The sequence below is a fragment of the Castor canadensis genome, chromosome 3 (genome assembly GCF_047511655.1).
Source record: "Castor canadensis chromosome 3, mCasCan1.hap1v2, whole genome shotgun sequence".
In the NCBI taxonomy this organism is placed as follows: Eukaryota; Metazoa; Chordata; class Mammalia; order Rodentia; family Castoridae; genus Castor; species Castor canadensis.
Genome location: NC_133388.1, coordinates 188375921 through 188398805, shown reverse-complemented (window position 1 = coordinate 188398805; position 22885 = coordinate 188375921). Strand labels below are relative to the sequence as shown.

Genomic DNA, 22885 nt, shown 5'->3' with positions numbered 1-22885 from the left:
AGCAGAAACTATTTTGCCCTCATCTCTAATTTTGTTGAAGAGAGAGTACAAGCAATAATAGGAAGGACCAAGGGTTTTTGCTAGTTGAGATAAGGATAGCTATACAGGGAGTTGACTCACATTAATTTCCTGTGCGTGTGTGTTACCTTCTAGGTTAATTCTTTTTTGATCTAACCTTTTCTCTAGTTCCTGGTCCCCTTTTCCTATTGGCCTCAATTGCTTTTAAGGTATCTGCTTTAGTTTCTCTGCGTTAAGGGCAACAAATGCTAGCTAATTTTTTAGGTGTCTTACTATACACTCTTTAGAGGGCTGCCTTCTTCCCGGGCTAAACCTGTAGGCAGTAACAAGGAACCTGATAGACCACTGGGATTTCCTGACACAGCTTTGGCTCTCCTCTTAGCAACTTGGACTCTTTTGGCCTGAAAAAAACAGAGCCTTAAACCTAGAAAAATGACTCCCTTCTAGAAACAGAACAACAGTTTACCCCTTTCTAACACAAAGGACCTGAGACCAGCATGGAATTCTGGGGCATGGAGTTAAAGATACATCAAATAATAATTAGTAATAGCTTAGTAGCAATTACTGGTTACTTGTGTAGCAAACACAGAATCACCTGATATATTCACTGCACAAATCCAGGGCACCTATTCTTGAACCTGGTTTATTTTATCAACCTATCTCATTGTTTCTGCTCTTCCCTACCAGCTCTCTATCTTTAAAAAGCCAGAACTAGTTTTTAAGTTATAAATCACATTGTACTCTGCATTTGCTAAAATTGTTAATGGCTCCAACTATACATGGAGAAAACAATCCTATTATTTACCTACTGCAAAAATTCCAGCCACCCTGGACATTCTTTACTTTCTTGAAATTAATAGGCTCATCCCCAAGCTAAAGCCATTACAACTGTTTCCTCTGCTCAAAAGTGATGTCTCCGGATCTTCCCATGAGGTTGTTCCTTGTCATACAGGCTTCAGTTCAAATGCTGCTTTTCTAGGAGGCTTCCTGATCACCCATCGGTCCCCCCATACTCATCCCCACTTACCTGCTCTTTGCATTTCATTTTTCTCACAGTTACAACAGCTTGAAATTGTTTTATTCTGTGCATTGTTTGTGCCTTGTCTGCTCCCCTTCCTTCTCCTCTTGCCCCAAGAGTGAGAATCTAAATCCCACAAGAGGAGGACTTTATCTAAATCTACAGTGCCTCATTGGCTCAAAGCCCACATTGTAATCACATTTGCCTGTGTCCTGAGTCTTCACTTTGATTAGCTTCTCTCTACCATAATCTTTAACAAAATAGCTCGGAATCAGAAAACACTCCACCTAAGGCCCGCTTCTAATGAAGACAAGAGACAGCTCCACAATCCTGCCCAGGCCTCTGACAGGCGTGGCTTAATAAACTAAAATGAAGGTGCTGGCAGGAAACAGAAAGAGCCAGAGTTGTCCCTTTCCTCTTTCCATAGTTCATTACTGTGCTCTGTGTCCCTGCTGAAGTCCCACAGCAATGACAGAAAAGTTCTGAGGATAATTATACACAATGATAATACAACTCACTAGAATTACTTAATAGAGTAAGAAAAGAAGATGGAACATGCATCCTCCTGAAACACAGATGCCTGATCTAAGTTGTTTAAAGTCACTTTCCTAATAGATACAAGTTCTTACCATATTGGGACCCCCAAAAATTCTGGATAAGACCACAAATGCAATTCTCCTCTGCCCCAATCAGCCACTAAAATGTAACAAGTAATTATGGAGGCTCAACCCCTGCTAAGCCACTGGAGCAGGGAAAACTCTGTGTCTCAAGGTCCTCTATGACATAGAATTCCTCTTTATAGACATTTCCTTGGATGAAAGGACACAGGACTCATCAAATTCCTCCCACAGCCTCCTAGAGAATACTGCTCTTTAGGAAATCTTTTGATGAGAATAATTCATGCTTTTTAAATCATCTGTTCAGCAGTCTAAGCTCAGCTCTAATAAATAATAAACATCCCCCCCAAAATGTGAGTCAGGAACCAACAGAATTTATTCAGGGTTCTCTGGGTAGGACACTGGCTGCTCTCTTAAAATAAATCAGTAAAATTTTTAAGTGGTAAAGAAAAAGGATGTTCTCCCAGCCCAGCATTTCCCAATGTGTGATAAGATAAACCCTAGAACTACAAAAAGGTGGAGGAATGGGGATAAGATAAATGAAAAGGATGCTATGTTCCACACAGTTTAACTATTTTCTTTGTTGAAGGATTCCCCAGTCTCTGGTGCATTGAGAGGCTTTAAGTTGGGAAAAGTAATAATATACCACACTTGTTAATCTTATTATCACTAGGATAGGATCCCTTTCTCATGGAGTATCTTGGTGCATTAGTGTACCATGGGACACTAATTTGGGTATGCTGGTCTCTCTTACTTTACACAAGTAAGTCACTTTGATCAGGAAATAATTGTTTATGCTATAAGTATTAAACTTTCTAGAGATCAATCACTGGTTGACCAGTGCTGCATATGACCACTCACCAAAGTGTGGCAGGTGGGGGAGCAAGTACATGCTGGTATCGTATGCTACCCTCTGCCTCTGCCTTTTCTAGGTGTTTTGTTCTCTTGCCTAAAAGTTCACCACCAAGTGGCTATTTTTGAAGAAAAACCTACATCTTGCTTTTTAAGTCAGACAGATCAAAACTGTGGACACTGATTCATTCATTACATAGCATTTGTTAGGCACCCATTAGGTGCAAGTATGCAAGCACTCTGCTAAGAGTTTATACTTGGCAACATAAATATAAACTGATAAGATCAATCTTAAGGCCATCATTCTGGGCTTCTGACTTTCAACAGACTTTCAGCTAATATAAAATCTGCCACCTTACCTTTATTCCACACCTTGAGTCTTTTCTTCTAGTTAAGAATGTATCAAACTATCTGTTGTAGGCTGAGGCCATACCTCAAGTGGTAGTGCTTACTTAGTAAGCACAAGGCCCTCTGTTCAACCTTTAATATGGCATAAACAAAAAGAAAGAGAGATGGCAGAGAGAGAGAAAGGGGAGGAAGGAAGGAAGGAAATTTTGATAAAATGATGAGCATTTACAGAAAACTTAATACTATATGATCTTAACGTGTATTTTTAATCATCACAACCATTTGATGATTGAAATATTTACCATCAGTATTATTATCAGAAGTGGCTCTTACAGTCTTAGCGTTAGTGACACCACTAGATTTATAAGTGAAAAGTATCATCATTAACAAGGCTGCTCTCATATCTGGCCCAGAACAGGGCCAGTACATGCTTGTACCTGGTGTGATTAAAAAACAATCAAGTTCAAGCTCAATTATACTTGGGTTTGGATGATAATTTTTATGATCACTCTGTCTTTAGACATTATCTGAGTGAGGTTTAGAGATGCCATAAAGGACTTCCAATATCACAAAGCTCTTAAGTGGACAAACTCAGATATGGATGCAAGGCTACCTGATTGAAAGTGCCATTTATTTTAAACAACCATAAACAAGACTACTGTCTTTTTGAGAAGGAATAAGCCAACCCATAGGAGAGGGCTTTATAAACTGTAATGTGCTGTCATCAATAGCCCATCCTATAATTTGTAAGGCCCATGTCAGCAGTAAGTCATATAGATTGAGAAGCTACAGTGACTTTAAGCAGAAAGTTAGAAGATTTTCTCACACAAACACAGAAAAAAATCCTTTCAACACAGGCAAACTGTGAAATTCAAAGGCCTGAATGACCCAGTGTCTGCCACCAAGAAGAGGAAATGGAAGAGAGGATGAGTGCTTCCCAGATGAGGAGCACAATACTTCTATTCATGAGATGCATTGTAACAAGGCATGCAGCTTGAGGAGGAAGAGAGACGTGGCCTTTATCCTAAGGAAAGGTGAACCCATGCCAAGATCAATGAATGCCTCCCTGGGTAGAAAATGTCACCTCAGGAGCACTGATAATCTCTCAGACTGAATGGGGACTTGTCTGAGCAAGAACCAGAAGGGAATATGGCTGGTGGCCATATTCTTTTTTGACTCTAACAAACATGTTATAATTTTTCACTTGAAGTCAAGAGAGGAGTGAGAAAACTGATGACTGGGTTCTTACTGTAGGCCAGATGTTCTAAACACTTACTGTTTTTAGACATAGATTTAGGCACACCAGTATGTGGGGGCTTCAATTATGGAGGATGGAAATCCACAAACCACAATAAATGGAACAAACCAATACATTTTCCAGCTTGTTAGAAAGAGGCTAAATGTTATGGAAAAAGAACAAAGCAGATGAGAGTGAAAGAGAATTCTGAGGAGGGAATTATAGTGTTAAATTCAGGGTCACATGAAGTTTCATTGGAAAGGTGACATCTGAGCAAAGACTCAAAAGATGAGCCATAAAACTACATAGAAAAGAGAATGCCACATAGAGGGTAGGTACAGCTAGTGAAAAGACCCATAGAGGCATTATGTCTAGACTATTTGAGTGACAATAAGAAGACCAGACTGGGTAGGTTAGAAAGACCATGGGCAAGAGGAAAAGTGGATGGATGAGGTCAGAAAGAAATTAAAGAGCCATTTCACAGAGGGCCCCCAAGTCATTGAGAATCTTTGGCTTTCACCTTGTATGAGATGGAGAGTCATTGTAGAGCTGAACACTGACATATCTGACTGAAGACTTTTGAAGGATCACTTGTCTTCTCTGCTGGGAGCTAACCAGATGGGACACACATGTAGACTTAGGGAGATTTTAAGATTGCAGTGATCCAGGCAAGAGACTCGTAGATTGTACAGCAGTGTAGATCATAACAATGGTTGCATTCAGGTTGTATATTGAAGGTCAAGACACAATTCTGTCATGCATTAAATGCCAGGTGTGAAAAGAAGAGGAGACAAAAATGACTCTAAGGGGTTTGGTCTGAGCAACAAGAAGGATCGAAAAGCTATTCACAACAATAAGTAAACATACATGTGGACAGTTTGGAGGAGACCAGAAGTTCAGTTTCAGATCTGGTTTAAAACTAACCTTAGATGTTCAAGTACAGACATTATGTGGTTAGCTATTTATATGAACCTGGAGTCTGATGGAAGCTCCTGGGATAGAAATATAAATTTGCTTTATTGATATTATTTCATTTCATCTTCCTCATAACCCTTTTCAAGGTAAGCAGTACTCCTGGTTTGTTCCAAAGTGGTTGACACTTACTTATGATAACATAATTATGAAAGGACTATATTGAATTTCAAATTGATGTCTACCCTCCCACATTCTATGCCTTTGAAAGCAAATTCTTCAAGAGAAATCAATTTCCTTTTCTCCTCCCTTTGTTCTTTTGGTTTTATTTTTCTGACCCAGTGTATAGCAAGGTCAATATGAAATGATAGATAGATAGATAGATGTAGAAAGTCTGCATAGACATAAAGCACTTGAAGATACTGATCCCAAAATGACGTCTCAGAAAAAATGGAAGAGAAGTTAATTTAATTTTTTAAAAGGTGGGAGAGTTGACAAAGGTAGGCATAGACAGCTGTTCACCAGTGACACAAGATGTAACAATAGGTAGCTCTCAACCTTATCAGATCCATCCTTGCCTTATTATCACAAGTGGACTTAATTATATTTCTCTCCCAAGTACATTTGTATACTGAGCAATGAATCCCAGGCACTCAAGGATCCCAATGAGGGATCATAAGATACCACATATATCTTTTGTTTTTTTGTTATTCTGAGTTCCTCAAGAACTAGTATCCCCCACATGTTACCCTTCATAACTCCACCATCCTGTAAAGTGCCTGGTTCAGAATATAAGTGGATGAATGATGTGTGGATGAATGGGTTGTTAAAATGCTAGATATTCAAGCATTTGGCCCTAAAGTTTCCTGAAAGGGACATTCTAGAAAGAAGAAAAACAATTTGAGGGAATATTAAGCATCCTGCATTCTACTTCAAGATGAAGGGTAACATATTTCTATGGACATCTATTTGCATATCTTTTTCTTAAGCAGGCAGGGAAATTTACATATATTTGTACATTCCATTCAAAGAAACCTACTGTCGGTATGCAAATTACTTAGCAGATTGAGTTCTTTCCATCTTACCACTTTTTTCTCGTTTATTTCCTTTTCATACTTAAATATGTATATTATATACAAGATCCCTCCATACTTTGGCAATGCCTTTACATGAGTTACATTATTTTAAATCAATTGATATGATTATATGTGAATTTTGTGGGTATGTATGTATATATAATAAATGCATTAAAATGTATTAATCAAGATAATCACATTGTTATATCATAGCATAAAATATTTTGTTTTATGTATCCTATTTCCTTTCATGCACAAAATTTTCTATGTAGTTGAGAACCTTGAGTCAAAGCTTTGTGGTTCAGCTCTGTCACTGACCAACTCTATACCCTGAGACAAAACATCATACCTCTATGCATGCCTCCTTATTCTTTTCTAGAGTGAAAAGGTTGTGGTTCCAAGATCATACCCAAGCAAAAGATTTACCTAAAAGTACTCATTTCACATTTACCAGCTAGCACAAATCATCAGGAGACACACAAGACAGGAAGCAATGTCACAGAAGACATAAATGACTTACGTGGAGAGGACTGATTAGATGTAGGTGTTGAAATCATTTCTGTAGGAGAATCAAGGAAGCAGGTGAAAAAATTCACAGGAAAGAACTCTAAGAATTTGTGAGGTCAATGGTTCCTGGTAAAAACATACTCCTAAAGAATATGAGGAAATTTTTGCTGGTTTTTTTTTTCTATGTTTCTTTCCTGAACATTAATATCAAATTGAAATCATTTTTAGGATATTTACACTAAACAAATTAGAAACTATTTCATCTCCTTTAAAACAAAACCACCTGCACCGGGCACCAGTGGCTCATGCCTATAATCCTAGCTACTCAAAAGGCAGAGATCAGGAGGACTGTGGTTTGTTCAAACTAGCTGGGGCAAATAGTTCACAAGACCCTCTCAAAAAACCTCACAAAAAAAGGGGCTGGTGGAGCGGCTGGCTCAAGGTATAGGCCCTGAGTTCAAGCCCCAGTACTGCAAAGAAAAAGAAAGAAAGAAAGGCAGTAAGAAAGAAAGGCATTAAGTAAGAAAGAAAGAAAGAAGCCACCTGCAAAAACAGTCCTCTGAAAGTAAAATATGCCTTATTCTCTGGAAGCAGAATTTTTGTATAAATTCTCAATGCCAAAAGTCACTAGTGTCAGGATTGTAATATCTGCTGAAAGAGATACCAGTCAAACAACACGAGCAACTGCCCACCAATCAATGTATACTAATGTTGAAGGGCAGATCATTTGTCTTCCCATTCATTCAGTCCCTCAACTCTTACTGAGCTTCAGCTGTTGGCCGGCCACAGTCACAAGAATATCAAGAGCACAAGTATTATCTAATAGATAATTCTCTGCCCTATCAGATCCAACGCTCTCATCTTAGTACAAATGAATTCTATGATTCCTTTACTCTTCTGAAATCAAATTCATGTGTGATGCAGCTTACTCTTAAACATCATTTTAAAAGCAAACATAAAATCAATACAATTCTCCAAGTATAAAAGAGAATTACACAAAGAGATGTGAAGTTATAAGGTGCATGCACCTTCTTATAATGAAAATGTAAGGATTTAATAGAAACAGAACAATTTAACTGACTGTTGATGACAGTTTTTCTTTTTGTTTGACATTTTACAACAAGAGCTATCGTGGTAGATGATATTGACCTCCTGGCCCCTGAATGTTATATGACATAGCAATGAGGGACTAAAGTTGCAGATGGAATTAAGGCTGCTTATCACCTGACCTGAGAAGAAGTTATCTTGGATTAACCATTTGAAACCAGTGTGATCACAGGGTTCTTAAAGGTGAAAGAGAAATATGAGTGTGTATGAAAATGATGCAGCGTAAGAAAAGACTAACCAACCATTGCTGGCTTTGAGAATGAAAGAGAGGCAGAAGCCAATATAAGCAGTGCCTAGAAACCTAGAATCTCCAGGAGGAATATAGTTCTTGATTTTAGCCCACTGTAATCCCTTCCAGACTTCTGAACTCCAGAGCTGTAAGATAATAAATCTATGCTGTCTTAGGTCACCATGTAAGGCAATTTTCTACAGCAACAATAAGAAACCAAGGCACACCAATATACCTTTACATACATTTGAAGGATAAGTTAGTGATTCATATACCAACATTGTTAATTGAAAATTTTATTGTCTCCACAGTAGACATGGACTTTGTGAGTGACATTTGTCACAATAGTTAAGAGCTAGTGACAGTGTGACTGATATATAAGAAGTCAGGATAGAGTCCAGTATTAAAATCAGTGAGACCAAACCAATGATCCCCATCTAAGTAACAGTCTTGCCATCAGGGATGTGACTTTAAAAATGGTGAACAATCTTAGTAAAGTTAAAAAAAAATAGTGTGTAAAGCCATTCCATTTTGTTTGCATAAAAGTGAAATTCAATTCTAGGCTTTTATTACTGTATATGTTTTTGATTTTGTTTTCACCTGAATGAATGGTGAGGGATTAGAAAATGTTTTAGATTATGGAAAAGTTCTTTATCAGGATTGTCCTGACTCTACAGAATGTCTTATTTCTCTAGTCTCCATAGACAAATGTCAGTAGTGCCACACTTCCTTAAACACTGTGACAAGCAGAAAAATCCCCCAAGGGAGCTGAACTCTCTCTACTCCTCAGAAATTCCTATACAATTGCTGTAAAATGTGACTGGTGCAACAATTAAAGGCTTTATAGAATGGGGAAAAGTAGGAATGAAGGGAATGGTAGATGCTACTGATTAGTATGATAAGATGGAGTGTTTTCTCAAAGAATGTTCTATCCAGGTCCTGGATAGACAGCACATTCAAATGGGGTAAAGAGGGAGCATTTTTTATACAGGGAACACTTGCAAAGATGGGAGCAGGTTGAGGGAGGCCAACAGGAATGATGAAGCCCCCTAGGGTAAAATACTAGGAGAACCATTACTACTCTTCTATCTGAATGGCAAGGGAAACAAGTAGTTAACAGAAACAGAAGCAGTATCTGGACTTGAAAGCAGCTGGAGAAAAAAATCTTTATGATCTTTACTTACAAAAGAAACCACCCAACCCAAGGCCAGGTGGAGAAAGACCCAGGGAAATATAAACACAGACTCAATCTCCCTTCCCACATTCCTTTACCAGTGCATGTCCACTGGTGGAACCCAACCAAAAGTAGAAAGGCAAAGGCTCAATTTGTGCATTCAAATCACCCTCCTGGAGCACAGCCTCCTGGAGCAAGTAGAAATGGAATATCTAAGATATAACAGGACACATTCAAAGAAGGACTGAGTGAGGCCCATACAAACTGAGGATGGTCTTTTAGCCAAGAGTCAATAAGAAGTGAGGTCCTCAGTCCAAAAACGCACAAAAAAATTGAATTCTGTCAACAACCATGTGACCTTGGAAGCAGATCCTTTCCCAGTACAACCTCAGATGAAAATGCAGTCCTGACTGACACCTTCTATAACCGTTATGATTCTTGAGTTACAAATTCTGTGAGCTAAATGTGTGCGTGTTGTTAAGTCCCCAAGTTTGGGATAATTTGCTTTTCAGCAGGAACTCCCCTAAAGACTGAGTCTGAATCTACCCCACTAATGTGCCCTGTGCCCTATCTCTCATCTCTCCTGAGCAGTGCTTCTGCTTTGCTGTCTCCCAGAGAGCCACTACAGAGACTCAAGCAACAAGAAAGAGAAGGGAGAAAGAAAATCACACTTGATGTGTGTGGCAGGAACCAAGAATACACTGGCTGATAAGACACAATCCCTGATGTTAGAGAGCTCAGCTGAATGATCTAAAAATATCAATTTAACACTACTCAGTTTCAGGCTCTATGCTAGGCATTTGGGGAGATAGCACTAAATGTTGATATTTGCCTTGCCCTTCTATTAGTTGGGTTTTTTCCACCTGAATGTGTGGTGAGGTATTAGAAAATGTTTCAGGTTAGGAAAAAGTTCTTTATCAGGATTGTCCTAACTCTGCAGAATATCTCACATCTCTGGTCTCCATAGACAAATGAACTTTGCAAAGATACCAGCCAGGTAAGGAGGCAGTGGATGATGTAGAATAACTTCATCAATAGATCATAGCTGGGTGCCTGAATATTGCTATTCCCAGTTCACAGACCAAGAAACTGAGGCTTGGAGAAACTACTACAAGGACCAGAAGTGAGTTGTAAGCCCAGGTTAGTCTATCCACAAAAATCATGCTATTCCCACAATAACTTATTACACCTCCCAGAAGATCCTGGTCATGCACTGTGCTGGGAATTGAAGCCAGGAAAGATTAGAGACAACATTCAGAGCTGAGGTTCAGTAAACTGACTCCAGCAGATGATGAGGACACTCACTCTTGTTTCCTGAGGGAATGCAGAGTGCTATTTCTGTAATGACCTCACCTTAGCCAGAGAGTCTTCAGCAAGAGAGGAACAGAATCCCATCCAAGTTTGGATATGCTCCCACTTGAACGTGGCGAAGAGCTGCTAGAATGACTTGAGAGGGTGGATAGCGTACGCAAAAAGCCACTGCAGAAGGTCAAGCTAGAAATGATAGTGGGACTTCACTATCAAAAAACTCTAATGGAAGATCAAGGGCAAACACAACAAGGGGATTGGACTTTGAACACATGATAAAAGCGAGAGCACACAAGGGAGAGGTGAGGATAGGCAAGACACCTAAAAAACTAACTAGCATTTGTTGCCCTTAACGCAGAGAAACTAAAGCAGATACCTTAAAAGCAACTGAGGCCAATAGGAAAAGGGGACCAGGAACTAGAGAAAAGGTGAGATCAAAAAGAATTAACCTAGAAGGTAACACACACGCACAGGAAATCAATGTGTGTCAATGCCCTGTATAGCTATCCTTATCTCAACCAGCAAAAACCCTTGTTCCTTCCTATTATTGCTTATACTCTCTCTACAACAAAATTAGAAATAAGGGCAAAATAGTTTCTGCTGTGTATTTGAGGGGGTAGGGGGGAAAGGGAGGGGGCGGAGTGGGTGGTAAGGGAGGGTGTGGGGGCAGGGGGGAGAAATGACCCAAGCCTTGTATGCACATATGAATAATAAAATTAAAAAAAAAAACTCTAATGGAGTCATTCAGCTTTTGTCGGGGGTGGGGAAGTGTTGTTTCAATCAAGGTAATAGAGGATTTGGGGGCTTAAGAAAATATTCAAGGACCAACTAATACAAACAAAACCAGGCCACAAGGCAGATGTCTTTCTCCAAATTTCAGGATTTTCCAGTTTTCCTTTGTTTTGTATTTGCTTATTTTTCTAGAGCGAACACTTTGGAAGATGTTGGATATGCTTATTGCCTTCACTGTGGTGATAATATCACCAGAATTTACAAATGTCCAGAGTCACAAAGTTGTACACATTAAATGTGCATAAATTTTTGTGTATAATCTACATCAATGAAGTTATTAAACAAAATAAAAACTAAAAATCCCATGATTTATCCTTTCCTCACATAGAAGACATACAGACTTCCTTAAGTCCACCTTATTATAAATTCATGAGAGCATCAGCATGCCTGTTCTCCTGCAAAGGAACTGAGTACCAGAAGAGCGGCGACCTCTCTACTTGGTGACAAAATATGGAAGTGAGACAATGGGCCCATGTCTCCATACTCTGGTCAAAACTTGAGCTGGTCTTGAGGTTCCTCCAACAGCTATGAAACAGCTGGCAATAATAACTAATAGGAAAATAAGCACAACTGCTGAGTTGGTCTTTGAGAGCTGAGAAGGATGTCATATGGAATATGTGTCATTAGAGGTAAATTATTAATTAAGTTAAGCTAGGTGTTTGTTAGGCTATTGTTTCTGGTTTCCAGGATGTCTAGGGCCCATCCTGGATACATAGCCAGAATTCAAAACAAAACAAAAATGGACAAAGCTAATTCTTCTGCCCTTCTGCTAGACTCAGTCATCTCTCAGTAACTCAACCAAGACATTTATTAGAAACTTGGGGACATGAGAAGCCTGCAAGGGACTAAGGAAAGAGCATGATTATGGAGCCAGAAAAATCTGAATGATCATGGAAAAGTCAACTACCCTTTTGGGCAACTTGTTGGGCAAGTTATTTTGTCTCTGGAACAGTCACTTTACTTCTTTACTTAAGGATATTGTTACTCTCCTCACCTATCAGATTGGAATAATTATCCTTACTTTTTAGTGCTGATTGTTCTAAGATTGAATTACATAAACTGCCTAACTGGAAACATTTTCTTCCCTACTTCCCGTGTCCCAAGTCCTTAGATGCAATAGAGAAGGGCCTATTGAGGGGAAAATGGTTTCACAGAGAAAACAAGGTTAATGAAAATTTGTAGTAATAGTCCTATGTATTAGCTAACTTGGATCTAAGTAACATTTATAACCCAGGACTTTCCTGCACCCTCTAGAATCTGGGGAAGTTGATGTCAGCTGCACCAGCCCCAAACCTATCACCTCGTAAACACTATGCCTCTCTTAAAGACTTTCTTCCAATCTCTGTTATGCTATTCTCCCAATCTCATCTACATTTTGGGCACCAGCTTCCTCCACTGTTGAATCTAGAGAACCTGACAGCTATTTAGCCTTTTGCCAATACCTACCCAACACTCTTGAGTTATAATAGACTATACAAATGTCTGCCTGCTCCAAACCAAACTTTCCTCTCTCACCTTAACTTTTCAGCCCATCCTTCCCTATCAGGAAATTCTAATTCTTCTTTATGGTATAAGCTGCTTGCCCTACCATCCTCTCAAGTCTGGCAGATCATCTAAGAGAAATTCTTATGAGCAATAGTTTCTTGACCTGGTTATACATTTTTTTTTTTTTGGTATTAGAACTGCTACAATTACAGCTTATTTGAGAGCATAAAAAGTCACAAAGCACAAGGTCTGGAACCAGTTAAACTGGTTTCAAACCCTGGCTCTGCCACATGGTGACCTGGGACACTGATTTAACCACTAGAGTTCCCCCATTTTAAAACAGAGATAATAACAAAATCCATCTCTGGGAGTTCCCAAATTAAATGAATCAATATATGTTAAATTCTGTCTCTTGAGTCACACCCCCAGCAGTGTGACTCAATGCAGAAATTAATATAATTTCTGGAACATAAGTGCTCAGTCCATTGTAATTATATAATCATTGCGAATCAGAGACGTTAAGTTTTTTGTTTTGTTTTTTTTTACCTTAATCAAGTTACATGACACCTCTACACCCCACTTTCATTATCTGTAAAATGGGTATATTTTATGTCTACTTGGCAGGTTACAGTAAGAATTGATGTGAAAATATGTACAAAGTAGGGTCTGACAATTTGAAGGTATTCACTAAATTTTCCTTTTCATTCCTAATTTTAAAGTTTTATTTTTTGTTAATTTTCTATGTATGAAAAATGTTGCCTGTGTTGAGCCACAAAAGTCTTCTCAGACACCATTTTGATAAAATTACTTTCTTAGGGAATGCACAAAAGTATAACCTCTGATTCTTGTTCTCTTTCGTTACTTTTGTACCTTCTTCTCAGGCTGACAGCAGCAATTTGATTTCGTTGATTGCCAGTCATCTAAAATATGTTGGAGTCAAGGTGGCTGCAGTAATTTTCATCCTCACTGATGTAAGCAAGAACATAGACTATTAACTACAAATGAATTTTGAATATTTCCAGTCAGTTTACTTTTACTGAAGCTTCCACCAAAGCTCCATGCATCAGGATGACATTTAAGGACATGGGACAAGAACTGTGGCCAGCTGTCCTTCATTCTGGTATGTGTGTGTGGTGTGACACAAGCCAGTGTTTTCATCTGTAAAATGAGATAATAGCAAGTACCTCATAGTGTTTAACGAGGATTAAGTGAGTTTATTCACTTAATGTGATTAGCATAGTGCTTTGCACAATAACGGTTGGAATTATTTTGATGATGCTGATGATGGATTAAAGCCATCAAAGGCAAAGGCAACTCTAAACCTCTAGGCATTTTCACAAGCCCTTTCTTCAACTCTGCCATAAAAAATTTGCATGCCGAGGTGTAATGTCTGACTCCTACTGAAAAGCGAGAAAATCCCTCAATATGCGCATCACAAGCTAAAGTTTAAAATAACCTTGCAAGTCAAGCACAAGAAAGGCTGCACAGAGAATCCCAAACACTCTATCTTCCAAAACAAAGACTCCATCCAGGGACAAGGATGGCCCCATCAGCAGTCTAAGAGGGTGCATTGTAGCAATCTTTGTTATACAGAGCCGCCAACACCGAAAACCACAGACTGGGAGGCTTAAGACAACAGAAAGTTATTCTCTCATAGATAGAGAGCCCAGAAATCTTAAGTCAGACTGTCAACAGGGCCACAGACCCTCTGAGGGCTCTAGGAAAGAATTGTCCTTGTCTCTACCTGGCTTCTCTCTGCAACCCTGGCAAGTCCTGAGCTTATTGACACATCAGTCCCGTCTCTGCCTTCAGTTTTTCATGGCCTTCTTGTGTGTGTCTCTGGGCATCTTCCCATCTTATAAGGACACAAGTCATACTGAATATAGCTCCCATCCTGTCCTGTATCATCTTAATTAATTATATCTACGAACACCTTATTTCCAAATAAAGTCACATCTGAGGTTCTGAGGGAACTCTATCAGTCTCAAGAGTCAGACAAGCATAGATTTATATCCCAGGTGCATCATTTACTGGCTTCATGGACTTAGCCTCAATTGCTATATGGAGAAAGAGAATAACAATGGGACCTACTGAAATACATGATAACATTGGCTGAGGGCTCACCATGTGTCAAGTTGTCCCAAGCCTTTTGAATACATTAATTCATTCATACAACTGTTCCATGAGATAATAGAATTATTATCCCCAAATCTGAGATAAGAAATCTGAGGATGGGGAAAGTTAAGTGATCTTCACAGTCTCACTGCTGGATCTAAATTCAAGAGTCTGGCCTTTATGAAAAAATCGTTATCAGAGCACCCAAGAGTCAAATATATCCAATAAATGTGAGACCCTTTTGTTATTATAGACAGAGTACATCTCCCTACCTCATATCCCCCACAGCTAAGAGTCAGCCATAGTGTTCCTTTCTGTCCCCAGCATGCAGTGATTGAGCATACCAACTGTCCCATGTCATCTCACAACCTGTAACAAAGTGAGTACAACATAAAAACAATTCAAATGTTATAGGAATTCTTTTCCAGTATCAATGTCAGAATATGCATAGAAACCAAACATCCTAAGCTCACCATGTGAAGTTCTAGTGATGGGGAGTCTGGAGCCACAAGGAAAGTGCTCTTGACTGCTAAGCAGAGGCTTCTCCAAGTTGTACCCAAAAGCAGTAACTAGGTCACTGTCCTAGGTCCTGGCACACAGTTACCTCTGACTCCAAACCAAACCTGAACACCTAACTAGGTCAGTTCAGGCTCCAGAAACATTATCCTCCTTCCCTACCCTCTAATCTTGCATTCAGATTTAACACTTTTATTTAAGCCCTAGATTTATAAAAAGTTTTATAGCAGTTTCCTTCCTAATATATGTGCTACAGCCTCACTAAGTGAAGCTTCTGACTCCCACAAGTACAGGAACTCTTACCCCTCTTCCAACCATTGCCAAAGACATCACCACCATTGAGTTGTAGCTGACTTACTAGTATCTTTCTTATTATGCCTAGGAAAATTTGCCACTATTGGGTGTATCATGAAATACACAGAGCTTGTCTCAGTCTCTAACACTCCTGTTTGTAACTCGTCTAATGTCCACCCCCTCTTCTGTATACCATGGCCTCCCTTATACTTCAGCGCAGTTGGGCATGTACTATATTGAGGAAAATACTAAATAATGGAGAAAATAAAGACTGTGGTGAATAATTCTACCATCATGTCTATAGCTGCTACTTTATTCCCTTACCAAGGTGATGGTATGTTAATTTATATAATTGTGGTAATCATTCCACAATGTACACATTATTTTTTTGTTCCCCTTGAGTATTGTAATGTTTTTGTCAATTATACTTTAATAAGACTGGAGAAAATCTGGTTCAAATCTTCTTTCAACTAATTGTGACACTGAGAATGTATAACATAGACTGTGTAGAAATTACAAAATAAACTCCAGACTCTCAAGAGATTAGTCCAACGAAAGCTTATTTTTACTCATTTTGGATGTAATTCAGGGCCTCTGATAGATAAAGGAGCAGAGACTTAGACTAATTACTCCTTTATCATCTCAGAAGGAAACTTAGTTGGTATTTATGACAGAAAAAGAGATGGATGGAAGATCACACACTGGCTCTTAAATGCTAGAGTCCAAAAGTGATCTGGACCAGAGGAGTCACATGGTTTTATCTATCTTCAAGAATGTGGAAAAGTGAGTGTGTGTGAGACAGAAATTGCTCCAATGGTCAAAGAGCATAAAGAAAATAAAATGAAAAGACCAAAAATACAAAAAAATACTCAATGAATAACAATAATATCTCTGCCACCAAAAAAATTGAATGTCTATTTGGATTGGAATTTTTAAAATATCAAACTCAATTACCTCATTTTATACACAGGATAGGAGGGTTTTACTGCTCCCAAATAGCCAATTTCCAATTAATACATTCTTACTACTTATCCTTCATCATTCACAAGAATTTATGATGCATGAAACACATTATAAACTTTTGAAGGAGATAAATAATAAAAGAAACAAATTGCAAAAACAAAGATGACAGATATAAACCAAAATATATCAGTAATCACATAAATATACATTAGCTAACTTATCTATTAAAAGATGAATCATTGCGGATTATGTTTAAATGATACAGATGTAGTCTATTTTAAAAATATACATACTAGTATGAAAAATAAAGTCTATATGAAATTAAATGTAGTGAAAAGAAAGCAGTGTACTCTTTTTTTTTTACCAAGGGTTTCTCAACTTCATCCCTATTTGACACTTGAGATTAGATAATTTTTTGTTATAAGTGGCTTTCCCGTGTATTATAAGGTGTTTAGCAACATCTACCTAAAAGATACCAATAACATTCCCTCCCCTGAAAGCTTTATGAATTCATAATACACTGCAGAATATGTGTTAAAAGCATTTGGGTAGCTGACGATGACAGCATCAGTAGCAATGGTGGAAGGAATAAGAATGGGGATAGTATGGTAGTAGGAATATTTTTTAAGACCTGGTACACTTGCAGGCTAAGTCTAAAGCAGCAAATTGCCTCTTCTGTAAAGCGGGGAATGTACTTGTGCATTCAACAGATATTCAATGAGTTACTAATCTATCAAGGATTGAGCTAGAGTCTGGGATTAAACTGACAACTTTTGCAATAAGGTTATATAATTGGGAAAAAGGAAGTCAACATAGAAAAACATGCAAGCAGGAGAGGTAAGGAGAATCACAAGGATAACTGAAAGGTAGTGAAATATAAGACAGAGAGGCATAAATATAGCCAGAAACACTGACAGCAAAGGAAATAGAGAAAAAATATGAAAGGCACAACAAAAGGATGTGCATGGAGCAGGCAGGCATTATTATGCACAGCCTAACAAAGGTGTCTCCAACTCCTAACATGGCAGCCTGGCTAAGGCAACAACTTTCCTTCAAAATGCTGACAATTCCTGGAGAAAACAACACAAACACTCTTCTATTAACTGTATAGCTGAGCTCTTAAAAAGAAGTTAATTTGGCCAACTAGTATTCAACATTCTAGGGCTTTAGGATACAAAAAGTGAAGAACTGAAATGGAGATCTCTCCCAAGCCAAGATATTTCACCTAGACACCCTAAGTAAATGTGTAGACTTGTAAAAGTCACCTACTAGCCTAGGTAGCCACACACCACACAGTAAAACACACATGCATGCACGCACAGATGAATTTTTCTCAGAGTAGATACATGATAGTGTAAGGGAACTTTCTTTCCCTAGACTTCACACTTCCATATAATGGGACTTCCTTCAATGTAATGCTATTATCTTTTCTGATCCTTCTTCCTTCCAAAGGAGGAAGAACACCTTATCTGAGAGGTTGAGAAATGAATTAGACATGTTTGACTTTGCCATTTTCCTTCCTTCTCTATCATTCAAGATCTGCCAAGGCAAAGAAAGCATGTGTTTCCCTTGACTTATGTATACTGAAAAATTTATAGATACAAGGCTTGCTGTGTTTATCACTGGATGGTAAATTTTCTTAATTTATTTACCATTTCTTCTTATTGTTACTATTTATTGGGCCTCTTCAAATCCTAATATGACCCTGATAACCCTCAGCAGAAATTTATACTAGCCCTTTTCTCATGAATGTTACATACATTCTACAGATTAAAACAGATCACAGATCAGGCTAAAGAACATCCTGAGATCCCTGAGACGAATAAATGAAAAACCACCATGTAGAGATAAGGGACTCCAAAAGAGATAACACTCCTAAAGATAAATTATAGATATAGTGGTACACATCTATAATCCCAGCTATGCAGGAGGCAGATGTAGGAAGATTGTAGTCCCAGGCCAGACCCAGGCAATAAACACAAGACTCTATCCAAAAAAAACAACTAAAGCAAAAAAGGGCTGGGGGCATGGCTTAAATGGTAGAGCACGTGCCTAACAAGAGCAAAGTCCTGAGTTTAGACCCCAATACTATACACACACATACAAAGATAAGTTTACAAACCAAACTGATGATGGTGATGACATCAGTAATGACAGAATTAACACCTTTAAGGAATTATTATTATAGGTCAGGCTCTAGTAATTTAAAATATAATATTAATAGATGGTATCTAATAAGATCGTTTCCATTAATGTGTTATTTTATATTTGAGAAAATGAGGCATGAAGAATTTATGTTTAGTTCAAGGTCACCTAATAAATTGACCTAATAAATTTTAGGTCAAGATTCAAAATCATGCACTCTGGTCTCAAAAGGTCCTTAATCCTTTTTAAACTTATTATCCATTTAACAAGAAAACAACCATGAGCAATTTCGTAGGAAAAACAATTTTTTGAGAACATCAAGCTTTTCAAATAATAGGAGCATAAAATCGAGACCATAAAGTAAATCTTTTGAATGATTACAGGCATAAAAGGAAAAATGAGAAGCAGAAGAGAAGAACCCTGTAAAAGAAAGAACAGACTTAGTACTTCCACAAGCTGAAAAAAAATCACTGAAACTGAAAACCCAATGGGAAAATTAAACAATAAATTAGCCACAACTAATTCATTAGAGAAAACTGTACAATGAAAAATAGATATTAGGAAAATAACCCTGACAGAACAGAGAAAACAGAAAGATAGGAATTGGATAGATTGTGATGCTCCAACATGTGTCTATTAGCAATTTCACAAAGAGAGAAGAGTTAGAATAGGGAAAAGCAAGATACGGTGATGTCTAAGAATGGATGGTGAGCCTTCCGAATGTATTTACCACTCCTATTTATGGTTACTTTTTATTGGGCCTCCTCAAATCCTAAGATGAACTGCTGACCCTCAGATTTGGGGGTTCTATTTATACTGCCCTTATTTCAGTAGTATGAAGTCCTATAAATGAAAATGTAGCATGGTCTAGACTGAAGAATCTCCTAAGACTACTGAGAAAGAAATGGAAAATCACCATGGAGAAATGCCCCACTGCAGCAGGACTCACAGGATTCTGAAAGAAATCCTGTGAAGAATTGAAGAAAAGTGTGATTGTCCATGTTAAGATCAATGCACAGGATAAAAAAAAAAGTATATTCCAATCTTTTTATCTTAGTGCAAAATGCAGGAAACCAAAGTCAGCAAAGAAGTGAAAGCGATCAGGAAAAAAATGTTGACTTAAAGAAGAAAGAACATATTTTAGGCCATATTCATAAAAACGAATATACACTAACATACTATGGTCAAAGTTTTGAGAAAAAAGGATGTCAGTCTAGAATTGTATACCCACTTAAATTGTCAGTCAAGAGTGTGGGTGTAATAAAGAAATTATAAGAAAAAATCTGAAAGAGATAACCAGTGATAGACACTAACAGATACATTTCATGTAGCTGGAAAGTGAACCTCTTGGGAAGATATAGAATGCAAAGGAAAATGCTGAATTTTAAAAATTCGGAAGCTTGGGAGGTAGAAGTAAGCAATAAAAGTTAATCAGACAATAATGATTTTGATAAATTTAGTAGTTTAAGAACAATGGAAAGCTAATATTCTAAAACATCAAAAGATAGGATGAGTGATGAATGATTGGAAGAGCTCAGTAATTCTCAAATCCTTTCATCATTTGAAGGATTACCATAAATGTGCTGAAGAACAGAAAGGATGAGAAGGAAATAGAGTATATAATGGTTTCACTTAAACTGTATTTTTGAAAAATCAAAACAATCTCCCTCCCAGGAACAGAGACTCTAAGCCAAGAAAGCCACATCTTAGCAAAGACCAGCAGGGTCAAGATGTGTTTAGAGTAAACAAAAAAGGCTCTAACCAGAGTCTGACATCAGGTGTCATGGAAGCGTGCTTTAGAATTGTAGTACCTAGCCTCCTAAATTCTCCCAAATTGCCTGTATTGTGCTGTCTTAAGAAAAACTCCAAAACCTGAGACTTTCTACAAAAGTTTGTTACTTACTCATGCTGACTTTGAGCAGCTGTCCAGGGCTCTGCCAACTCAATATGAGACCTTCTCCCTGAATGCTACTATAGGAGACAAGACCAGCCTGAGAACTGTATGGGAGGTTCTCACCTTCTCAACCTAGAAGTAGCCCAGAGCTCTTCCCTCCTGTTTCACTGGCCAGAGCTCACCACATGATCCTGTCCAATTACAAAGGTCCAGTCAGCTAAATGCCTGAGAAAAAAAGGAAACAAAATAATGGTAGGGATGAATAATGTGTAACTTACCTTATTCATCTTGCAGAATTTTGAGGTGCTGTACTTTTTATACCAGGATAAAATAGATGAAAGTTATTTCATGTCAAGATATATAAACTTAGAGTCTTTTCTACACATCTTTGCATTCTTTCCAAGTTCTAGGAATCTGAATGATTGTTCCAAATAAGAAAAGTCCTTTGTAATGTTCCTTAGTCCAGAAACCATTGCAATATATTGTTACTTGATACCAGGCATTTATTTATTGTTCATACACCATATGCCAAGTCTTACAGCCAAGAGGGGAATTATTTCTTTCATCTTGAATCCAAGGTATTCAAGGCTTACAGATGTTAAATAACTTAAGATCTCCAAATTGCCAAAATAAGTACACCAACCCTGGTTTCTAACATCACTGTCAGGACATTGTCAGAATACAGTATTTTCACTCACATGGCTATACTAGTAGAAACTGTCTATAAAGATAAATAATCATGCAGCAAACAATGTTGCATAATTGGAATGAAATGAGTTTAGGGAAAAGTTGTAGGAGAGGAGGCCACAGAGAGGAGCCAATTTAGATAGACTCATGTAGAGTCTACCAAAGCAAGGGCTTTGACTACCTATAGAGAAAAGGGCAGTCATTGCAGGACTCTGAGTGGGAGAGTGACATGCTTGTTTAAAAGATCACAAAATGAACTTTCCAGGGTGGGGCACAAGGTTATAAGTGGAAAGGCTCTGCAGTCATCTTGAAGAGAGTTGGCAGTGACTTGACCCAAAATGCCATCAGAGGAGATGGTCAGTGTGCTTAGACTCTACATATGTTTGAAGGAAGTTATAAGACATTTTTGTTGACAGATTCTGTGGTGTGAACAAGAGGAATCAAGGTCTTTGAGAAACTGCCAGATAAAGATGGGGAAGAATGTGTAAGAAGTAAGTTAAGGGTACTGGGGGAGGTAAGTTCATCTGGGCCTATTAAATAGTGTAATCAGGGTGGTTGCCTACCAGTGTCTCAAGATTCATGTCCACTTGCTTAGCCACACCAAAGAGCAGTCATTTTTATTTTCAGTAGATCCTGCAGAAAAGACCAAAGAGGGACTCTGGACTGGCTTCTATGAGACTGGACTATAGGAAGCTGCTTTTTGTGTAGGTCTCCTCTGGGGATTTCTTGTCCTGAATCCCAGGACCCCTCTGTGGACAGATGGGTAGGGAACATTGTTCATCAGCAAATAGGACTCCATTGCTAGAGGAACTGAGAGGAGATATTAGAGAGGCAAAACTTCCAACATTCTTGGCTCAACTTCCTTCTTTCTCTCTCTTTTTAAATAAAAAAATCCTCACATAAATTTTCTGTTCTAAGTTCTTTTCAGATGCAGATTTATTGTCACAATAGTCCTATGAGGTAGGTTTTTTTAACACTCCTCATTTTACACACAGAAATAAAACTGAGGTCAAGACCCTTTAAGAGATTTGCCCCTCAGGCAACACTGCTGGTAAGTGGGACAGAAGAGTCCAAATACAAGCCATGTGACTCTACAGTACCTGTTCCTACTCATTATGCTGCTTTTTGAGTTGATAATGATTCATATGCACTGACTTGGAAATGGATCCAATAATGTACTACATTATTTCAAAAACTGCTTTGAGGAAGCACAATTAATATGATTTATTCGTATAAAACTAAACTTATACATACATAAATGGAAGAACAGTACTACCAGACCAAATATCATATCCAACATTATTAATGTTGCAACCTGTAATCCAACTATATTCTAAAGAAATTAAATGCTATATTTTCCCAAATCACCTAATGACCCAATGTGGTACTTCTTTTATTATTCCCCTTTGACAAACAAGGAAACTGAGGTACAAGAATTCAATAGGCTTGCTTATCCAAAAACACATAGCTAACAAGTAACAGGGTGAGGATTTCCACCTCAGCAGTCTGGCTCCAGAACCAAAAATATGTCTTACTTCTTTATGATTTTTTGTACAATATTGTCTGTAATCACACTGGTATCATACCATCA

General features: G+C 38.1%; 1 long non-coding RNA gene across 1 annotated transcript in view; it reads right to left on the bottom strand.

The window, feature by feature from the left end:
* Positions 1 to 20835, bottom strand: part of LOC141421744 (uncharacterized) — a 149224-nt gene extending 128389 nt beyond the window's left edge. Inside the window, exon 1 of the long non-coding RNA XR_012446447.1 lies at positions 20731 to 20835. This is a non-coding gene — a long non-coding RNA (uncharacterized lncRNA). The remainder of the gene's footprint in view (positions 1 to 20730) is intronic.
* Positions 20836 to 22885: the final 2050 nt, after the last annotated feature.